Source organism: Chrysochloris asiatica, unplaced genomic scaffold (assembly GCF_000296735.1).
Source record: "Chrysochloris asiatica unplaced genomic scaffold, ChrAsi1.0 scaffold00120, whole genome shotgun sequence".
NCBI classification, from domain to species: Eukaryota; Metazoa; Chordata; class Mammalia; order Afrosoricida; family Chrysochloridae; genus Chrysochloris; species Chrysochloris asiatica.
The window spans coordinates 4,393,987-4,404,573 of NW_006408638.1; positions in this window are offsets into that span (position 1 = coordinate 4,393,987).

Consider the following 10,587-nt stretch of genomic DNA (forward strand, 5'->3'; position numbering starts at 1 on the left):
TTATTTTATCTTTATAGATAGGAAACTATTAAGAGAAAAGAAACTAAAATTCAATTTATCATTTCTTTCATCTAGTGAGATACAAGCCACAAAAACAGGGGTTGGAAAAAAACAATTTGAAAGAATGATAGTTTTATAATGTCTTTGCCTGTTAAGAAGGTACACCAGTTAAGAAGGAATTGTCACCAGTTCCAGCTTGCTGACAGCACTTGAGAAAACCGGAGTGTCAAGACTGGTTAGGGAGCTGAGGAATTTACAAGTAGGCAGGCTGGCCTGCTTCATCTGTCCCTCCCTCATCATCCTTCAAAAAGCATTTGAAGACCCACTGTGTGTCATGTCTGAATCAGTTACTAGTGGTGTGGTGTTCCTATTTCTCTCAGTATATATGATATATTTTACCCGAAAATTTTATGGAAATAGTCCCTAAAACCAGAGTCAGGAGAAGTGTCCTGAACTAGGCAGAAGTCAGGAGAAAGGAATGCTGTCACAAGTGAACCATATAGGCTATCAGTGTTGTTGTGAAGTGCCACCGAGTCAGTTCTAACTCATAGCGGACCCTGTATAGGGTTTCCAAGAAGCAGCTGTTAGGTTTGAACTACTGTCCTTGTGCCTAGCAGTCCAGTGCTTATCCTACAGAGCCACAGCAGGAGTCCTTAGGCTGTCAGTGGTATATTTAAATGAGATGGATTTGTGGGTTTGCCTCTTATTGGAAATTCACAGAAATGTAAATGCTACATATGGATATGCAGTGAACCTTCATTTGATGAATTCTACCTCTGGAGAGATAACAATTAGATATGTTTTAAGGAAATAACAATTGAGAATCATTTTATGTTCTCACCATAACAGACTATAAAAGTAAAACTTGAATATGTTTATTATTTACGTGTTTACTTGTTAGTGGAGCACTAATCACATTGTAGGGTAAGCACTGGACTGTTAACCACAGATTGGTGGTTCCAGCCCCAGACACTCAGAGGGAGAAAGATAAACTTCATACTCCTTTGAAGGTTTACAGTTTCCGGAACACTATACAGGGTCACTATGAGTTGGCATCAACTCAACGGCACCTAACAACTTTCACCAGTAACAGACCAACTGTCAGCTGATACTAATGAGATCCTTGCCTTGAAGTTTCAGTATCCTTCTGAAAACATTTAAACCATTCACTTTCAAAATTTAATAAGTCATATAGCGTGCTTTCTGTATAATTTATACTTGTTCTCAATTCCCACTGTTTCACAATTATTTATTCTGCTGACTATTGTCAATGCTGCTAGTGGTGGTGGTGCCAGTGATGGAGGTGGTGGTATTGGTAATGATGTTGTTGTTATTAGTTGCTATTGTTGTCATTAGTCAGTTCTGACTCATGGTGATTTCATGTGAGCAGAATAGAATTGCTCCATAGGGTTTCAGAAGCCAATTGCCTGTCTGGTCTTCTAAGGTGCCCCTCAGTGTATTCAAACCACCAGCCTTTTGGCCATTTATGAAGCACTTACCCATCTTTACCATTGAGGGACTTCAGTAATAATGATGGCAATTACTTAACTGAGCGTTTACTATGTGCCATGCAGTCTTCGAAGCCATTTTTTAAATCTATTAGTTCATTCAATTCTCACAACAGCCCTGTGAGTTAAGAAATATTATTACTTCCATTTTACAGTGCAGAAATGGAAACACAGAGAATTTACGTAATTTGCTGAAGGTTGAAAACCTAGTAAGTGGTAGAACCAGGATTTGCGTCCCAGCAACCTAGCTCTGGAGCCTGCACTCTTAAAACTCATGTCATCATGCTACATTGCTAAGATAACTGCATACTGATTGAGACATATGCACTGTCTGAAAACTGTAGATGGCCTTGCTGGAGAGTCAATTTATAAGTAATTATAGTTGGACAATGATCTGTGGCAATAATCATCACTGAGTCTTCTCTAGGTGGCCAGGGAAGGAAGGGTTCATTTATTTGAGAAAAGCAAAGGTGTATGAGAGGAAGTATGTCTTTATGTAGTGGTGGGGTAGAGATATGACTGAGTAAAGCACCATTATATGTACCTTATATGACATATACCTTATAACATATTATGTACCTTATGAAAACATATTCCAAAAATAAAAAAGGGATAAAATGTAAGTATAAATAAAATTTCAAATTATTTTTATACCAACCTTGAGTATTCTCTTAAACACCCAAGTGAGACTCGTGCTTTAGATTGTAGTAATAATAGGTTGTTAAGTTGTTATTGTTATCACTAAGAATCTTCATAGCAACCCTACGTACAAGAGACTGAAACACTGCCCAGTCTTGCGCCATCCTTACAATCATTGCTACGTTTGAATCCATTGTTGCTGCCACTGTGTTAGTACATCTTGTTGAAAGCCTACCTCTTTTTGTTGACTCTGTACTTTACCAAGCATGATATCCTTCTTCAGGGACTGGTATCTCCTCATGACATGTCCAAAGTATGTGAGATGAGTTCATTTGTTCTCCAACACTCCATGGTATATTTCTTTGCCAATACCATAACCCAAAGACATCAATTCTTCTTCGGTCTTTCTTATTCATTGTCCAGCTCTCACATGCATATGAGGTGATTGAAATTATCATGGCTTGGTTAGGGGTACTTCAGTCTTCAAAATGCCATCTTTGGGGTTGTTGTTTTTTTTAACACTAAAGAGATCTTTTTCGCAGATTTGCCCATTGCAATTCATTGTTAGATGACCTGTCTGCTGCTTGTTTGGGCATTGGTTGTGGAGTCAAGTAAAATGAAATCCTTGACAATGCCAATCTTTTCTTCATTTATTGTGATGTTGCTTATTTGTCCTAAATGTAGTTTTCATTACATTTAGGTATAATGCATATAGAAAGAAGACTACAGTTATCAGTAAGTGCTTGAAGCCCTATTTGCTTTTAGAAGTAAGGTTATGTCATCTGCATATCACAGGATATTAATGAGTCTTCCTCCCATCCTGATGCTATGTTCTTTTTCATATTGTCCAGCATAACAGAGTAGACTGGATATATTCAAAACAGCTAAACGTTGCATGCTGTTTTATTATAGATAAATTTGTACATCCGTGCCTTCTATTGTTAATTTCCACTCATGTCTACCATGAAGTACCTGGCCTGTTGTGCCATATTCTTCCATATTGAAGAAGGTGACTGTTTCTACTTTGTGTCCAACTGTCTCAGACGTATATTGCTACTTAATAAACCACCCCCAATCTTAGGTAGTAGCTGTACAATTCTCAAAAGTCTATGGCTCATTTCACAGTTTCAGTCATCTTGCAGCTCTGCTGAAGCTAGATGGTCACATTTCTGGCTGCCAGCTCGTTGAACTATGCAGCTTCTGTTCTATGTGGCCTCATGCTCTGGGAGGTTAGACCAGGCACCCTACTTGGTAGCCTTGGGGAAGATTTCCAGGAGTGTGACAGCTGAAGCTCCCAGACCTCAAGTTCTTAACCAAAGAAAGTCACAAAGTCATCAGATTCACTAACTGGGGAGATAGATTCCATGTGAATGGAAAGAATTGTGAATTCAAATCACAAAGCAGTGGAAGGAGTTACTACAACAGTCTACCATACCTACAGATTCAGATTTCTGTGAAAATCGAATAAATTTGATACTTCATTCCTTTTAGCCTCCTGGAAGCATAAGGCTATTTTTATTATTTCTGTGATGAATACTTATGTTTTCCTTTTGCCCACAGTTTTCCATGTGGAACAATAGCCTACTGTTAAGCGTCAACTTGTTTTCTGCTTCTAGTCAATAACGACTCTTCTGCCACCATTAATTTTATCAAAATATGCCTTCTAGGATTCCAACACGGTATAAGGAGAGTTTGCAGGCCCATTGCATTGTCCATAAGTACTACTCTTTAAGCCTAAGGCACATCTGAGCTGTAGCAGAAAGCCCACCTCCTAGCATCCCTCACCTCACTCGTTCGGTGAATTAGGTGAAATATGCCAGGAGAGCATAGGTCATTTGCAAGTGATTATATTTATAAATGGTAAAAAGAAATTACTCAAACCATTTTTATGTTGTGATTATTATTCTTTTTAAAGTGATTAGGGTTTTTCTGAGACTACCAATCCTCTTTGGGGACTAAAGGGTAGCAGCATCAACATTCTTGCTGATAAATGAAGTGGCACTCACACTGTATTTGTGATTTGTCCATGTACAGACTTCTGGTCTACTAAGGAGTGTGTGTCTCTACATGTTTACAGTGGTGGAGTTTCCTTGCCCCTATGCCAACAACCACAAAACGATCCAGTAATGAGAAGTAATTAAGTATCAAGAGGAAGAAAACAAAGACATGAATTTGATGATACTCTTATGCTTTGTATTATCAGTGACTTCATTGTTTCTCTTGGCAAATTCCTAATGCATCTGTGCTTGGCCCAGGGGTGTGATGCGAACTGGGGAAAAGAAAAATTTTGTAATAGCAAAAGTGGTTTGGGATTTTCAGTTACCCCCACCACCACCACCAAAAAAAAAGTGGCGGAGAGGAGGTAGGGTGGGTGGAAAGTTGCTTTTGTTTCTACCAAATAATGATGTGAGCCTTCCTCCTTTCAAAAAGTGCTGGCAGTGACTTAATGCCTGATGGCTTTTGCTAGCAGAAAACCAGTATAGTTGTCAGTTTAGCAAAACCAGCTTGATGGCACTTAACAATAACAATGTAGTTTTTGAGTCCTGGTGATTAATGCTGCAGGTTAATGTCCTGGACTGCAAAGTTGGTTTGAACTGCAAGGTTGGTGATTCAAGCTCACCAGCCCCTCCTCAGAAACCCTATGGTGTTACTATGAGTCAGAACTGACTCCTTGGCACTTAAGAACAACAATGTGGTGTTGGACTCCTGGTGTGGTGTTGTAGGATCAGCATTGTACTTCAAACCACAGGGTCTGTAGTTCAAACCCACCAGCTGCTCCTCAGAAACCCCATACAGGGTTGCTGTGAGTTGGAACCGACTTTATGACACCTAACAATAACAACAACAATATGTTATTATCTGTGACCATCATCCATACAGCGGAAGCCTTCAGGAGCGTAGAGAGCAATGGCCTGAGTATCTGAAAACCTGGGTTCTGATCCCAGTTCCTCCTTTAATTAACCAGGCTCTGGGTTGTTGCATATAAAATGATATGGTGGGCTAGCTTGACCCCACAAGGTCATTTAGGATGGAACAAGAACCAGAGGTTCTTTCTCTTGACCTCTGCCCTGTGTCTCACCCCCTAGCTGATCCTATGATGACTGGGTTGGGGCATGAAACTAAATGGTCTCCAAGGTCCTGGGACTTCCCGCTTTAGAATTCTGTAATTCTCTGTTGTCTTGTATCTATGGATACAAATACAGTACAGTTGGCAGTAGAAGTGGATTTTGCTTTGATTTCCTATGTGGTGACTTTGGTCAGTTTTTCTTGGGTTTCAGTTGATTGAAATAATGGTGAATCTTGGTAAGACTGTGTCCATACAGGAGGAAGACAAATAGAGAAGTGACTTAATTTTTTATTTTAGTTACTGGCAATAGTTAAATGTAAGTAAAGGCCTTTTCTACCCACTACTACCCCCTTCACACACACACACACACACACACCTCTAGCCAACTCCTTACTATAAAAATTAAATTTTCTTATTTATTATTGGTCATGTATATTAAAAAATTGCTTGTTCTACATAATTGCATATTGTTAGTCTTCATGTGCCTGTTTATTTTCGTGTTTGAATGGTGGAAAGGATAAGAGGACAAGAGAATATTTTACTTGTATACATTATCTTGGAAACGCCTTAATGAAGTAAGTGGTTTGGGATCTTGATCACTTACTGAGGTAACCAAACAAAAGTACATCAATTTAGAAAAGAAAATATGACGACGACGACGACGACTACTACTACTACTAGGAGCTCTGGTAGCGTAGTGGTTATGAATCGGGCTGCGAACCACAAGGTCAGCAGTTCGAAACTACCAGCCATTCCGCAGCAAGAAAGATGAGGCTTTCTGCTACAGCCTCGGAAACGCTATACAGGGTCACAATGAGTCAGAACCGACTCCACGGCACATAACAACAACAACAACAACAATAACTACTACTACTACTGGGCTCCTGGCGTGGTGCTGTAGGGGCTGCACTGGATTGCAAACCACAAGGTTGGTAATTCAAACCCACCAGCTGCTTGCTCCTCAGAAACCCTGTACACGATTTGCTATGCTGACTTGAAGCCACTTAACAAATAACAACTAATAGTAATAATAAAGTAATGTCTGTTTAATTTTTAATTTAATTAATTAAAACCTGTTGCCATTGAATCAGTTCCAACTGACAGCAATACCCATGTGTTCCAGAGCAGAACTCCTCCATAGGCTTTTCTTGGCTGCCATCTTTATGGAAACAGATTGCCAGGCTTCTTCTTTGGTGTTGCTAAGTGGATTCAAATCAACAACCTTTAGATTGTAGACAAGAGCAAACTATTGGCACCACTCAGGGATCTACAGCAATGGTTGTTGTTGTTGTTGTTGTTCTTAAGTGTCTTCGAGTCTGTTGCAACTCATAGGGACCCTATATTAGATTTTTAAGAGTGACTGGTTTGTGTGAACCACGGACCTTATAGTTAGCACTCCAGTACTTATCCTACAGCACCATAGTTAACATTTAGTTGTTGTTGCTGGCCATTGAATCAATTCCTACTCATTGTGACCCTATAGGACAGAGTAGAATTGTCCTATAGTATTTCCTAGACTGTAATCTAGACAGGAGCAGGTGGCCAAGTAGTTCCTCCAAAGAGTTTGGTGGGTTTGAACCCCTGACCTTTATGTTAACAACCAAGTTTTTAATAACACTGTGCCATATGTTCTCCTTTGATTAGTTCGTTTAATTCTTTCAAAAACAGGTATTATCCCCATTTTATAAACAAGGAAACTGAGGCTGGGAGCTGTTAAATAACGTCTCAGAGATCATACTGATAGAAATTGGCATAGCGACCTGGCAATCATTCGCAGTATGACTTCAGAACCCACCTAATCGCTATATTTTATCTACTTAGTCATGATTCCCTAAGAAAGCATACCTACTAAAGCCTCACCATGGTTTCACAACAATCTATTCAACAAACACTTATGGGACATCTCTGAAGTCAGCTATTAGATATGACAATTTTACTTAAACTAGCTTGTTTTCATGTACTGACATGTTTTCATATGTCGAGTTTGATACTTTGGGTACAATGAATACAGATTATGAAGAATTACACAAAAATCTGACTAACATAAATTCATAAATCCATGGCCTTTCAGCAATTGGTCTATGCAGTGAAGATCTTTTATTTTCATAAATTATTGATATACATAAATTACATTTGCATTCATTGTTAAACTTTAATATCTTTTTAAATATCCAGTTGCTGGCATTTTGGGGTGGGAGGCAGCATGGTATAATGGAAAGATCATGGGACTATAGAAAAGATGGAAGTGGGCTTAAACCACATCTCCATTATATTATCTCTGGCCTGGAATAAGCTACTTATTCTCCAAACCTTCAAATGTAAAATGAAGATGATGCTATCTGCTAATAGTTTTATTGTTCCCAGTGATGAGCACATGGTCCCTATTGCTCATGTGTGTGTATCTCCTGGTCCAATAGTTAGACTTCTACAAAGATTGATGCATGACTTAATCATGCAGTCTTTCGCAGTGCCGGTTGGCTCTGAGTAGGACTTGCCTCTCAGTAAAGATGATTCATCTGTGGCTGCATTGGGTACATGTTTAGGAAAAAAAGATACTGAGAATCTAATACAAGTAGCTGCATACTATTGTTCTAAGTGCTGTGTATATATTATCTCATTTAATCTTAAAAGAAGAAGCCCTGGTGTCACAGTGGTTAAAGTGCTCAGCTACTAACCAAAGGTCAGCAGTTCAAGCCCACCAAGCAACCTCTCCCCTCGAGAAAGATTGTGGCAGTCTTTTTCAGTAAAGATTTACAGCCTTGGAAACCCTCTGAGTCAGTTCTATTCTGATCTGTTGGGTCACTAAGAAGTCGAAATAGACTGGAGAGCAATGGGTTTTAATCGTAAAAGAGTTTTAACTTCAAGTAGATTAAATGACCACAAGAAAAGTCTTTGTAAAGGTAAATTAATGGAGGAGCTTCTTGTAGGTGATATTGTTGTTAGGTGCCGTGGAATTGGTTCTTAACATAGCAACCCTATGCACAACAGAACGAAACCCTGCTTGGTCCAGTTCCAACCTTACAACTATTGTTATGCTGAGCCCATTGTTACTGCCCACTGTGCCAGTCCATCTCACTGGGGGTCTTCCTCTCTTCTCTGACTCTACACTTTACCTAGCATGACGTCCCTCTCCAGGTACTCGTCCCACCTAATAACATGTTCGAAGTATGAGAAATGAAGCCTCACCATCCTGGCTTCATTCTTGGCTGTGCTTCTTCCAACACAGATTTGTTTGTTCTTCTGGCAGTCCATGATACTCTTAATTTTCCTCTCCAACACAATAACTCAAATGCATCAATTCTCCCATGGTCTTCCTAATTCACTGTCCAACTTTCACATGCAAATGAGAACATTGAAAATACCATGAATTGGGTCAGACAAACTGACATGTTTGCTCTTGAACACTTTAAAGAGGTCTTGTGCAGCATATTTACCTACTGCAATATGTTATTTGATTACTTGACTGCTGCTTCCTTGAGTGTTGATAATGGATTCAAGCAACATGATGTCTTTGACAGCTTCAATCTTTTCTCCATTTATCATGATGTCATTTATTGGTCCAGTGGTGAGAATTTTTGTTTTCTTTACATTAGAGGTGCAACCCATACTGAAGACTGTCATCTTTGATTTTCACCAGTATTTCATATCTTCTTCGCTTTCAGCAAGCAAGGTTGTATCGTCTGCATATTGCAGGTTGTTAATGAGTCATCTTCTAATCCGGATGCCATGTTCTTCTTCATATAATCCAGATTCTAGGATTATTTGCTCATCATACAGATTTAATAAGTATGGTAAAAGAATACAGCCCTGGCACACACCTTTCCTTCTTGGGGATCCAAACAAAATGAAATCTTTACAACTTCAAATTTTTCTCCATTTATCTTGATGTTATTTATTGATCCAACAGTAAGAAATATCAATTTCAAGATGGTACTGGTCTATACACAAAGCTCATAGAATCGCTGTGTAGGTGAATGTGTGATGTGTTATGTGCATTTGTGTGTGTGTGTGTGTGTGCCCATGCTAGGTGGAGAAGTGAGGCTAAATCACTAACATCTTTGATCACATATACCCTGACCTTCTGCTATCTCTCCCCCAACTCCTCACACACACCTTCTCATGCCAAAAAAAAAAAAGAAAAAGAAAACATCTGAATAGCCATGAAAGCAAAACTAACCCCATTGCCATCAAGTTGCCTCATAACAATCCTATAGATCCTATAGGACAGAGTAGACTTGGCCCATAGAGGGTCCAAATCTCTAAGTCTTTATGGAAGCCAACTGCCACATCTTTTTCCCATGGAGTGGCTGGTAGGTTTGAACTGTCAACCTTTTGGTTAGCAGCCAAGTTCTTAACCACTGTGACCCCAGGGCTCTTTGAACACCCACTATACTCTGCCTTTTGATTTTGACAATATTCCTAACAATTATTAGTCATGTTTTTTATTTATTTATTTTTATATAAATGAAAACATGGTTTGGGTGACAGTTTATTGAGCAAATTACTTTTTCAGTCAACAATTTATACACTTTTTTTTTTGTAACATTAGTTGTAATTCTTTCAATGTAACAATGTTCTTCTCATTTTCTCTCTAGGTCCCCATATCCATTTTTTCTTTTTCCTGCCTCTTCCTGACTTCTGAACCTTGTAGTGGGGCAAGTTCTGCCCTTTTGGTCTCATATGGTTGATTGTTCCAAGGAACGTTGTTACTCATGGCTGTTACTATCCACTTTATAGGTCTGCCTGTGGCTGGATACAAGATGATCCCTAGGGGTGGGTTTAGTTCCAGGCTTGAAAGGGTATCTAAGGGCCACAGTTTCTAGGCCATATTCTCGGGGGTTCCACCAGTTTCTGTTTGACTAGTAAGTCTCATTTTTCTTATGACTCTCAATTTTGTCCTACATTTTTCTCCAGTTCTGCACAGGACCAAAATTCTGTGTCACAGATCAGAGCAGTTGGTAGTGGTAGCTGGGCACCATATTGTTCTTTTGGTCTCAGGGTAGTAGAGGCTGTGGTTCACATGGTCCTTTGGACTGTTTTCTTGACTTTTTTTTGTTATTCACTCTAAATTGCTCCAGATGAGGTTAAGTGGGTACCAACTCATAGTGACCTTATGTACAACAGACAGAACACTGCCTGGTCCTGTGCCAGTCTCACAATCATTGCTACTCTTGACCCATTGCTGCTGCCACTATGCCAGTTCATCTCATTTGGGGTCTTCCTCTTTTTCTGTAACACTCCATTTTACCAAGCCTGATGTTGTTCTCCAGGGACTGGTCCCTCCTGTCTGAATAATGAGAGACAGTGTATGGCTTCTAAGGAGAACTCTGGCTATACTTCTTCCAACACAGATTTGTTTGTTCTTTTGGCATC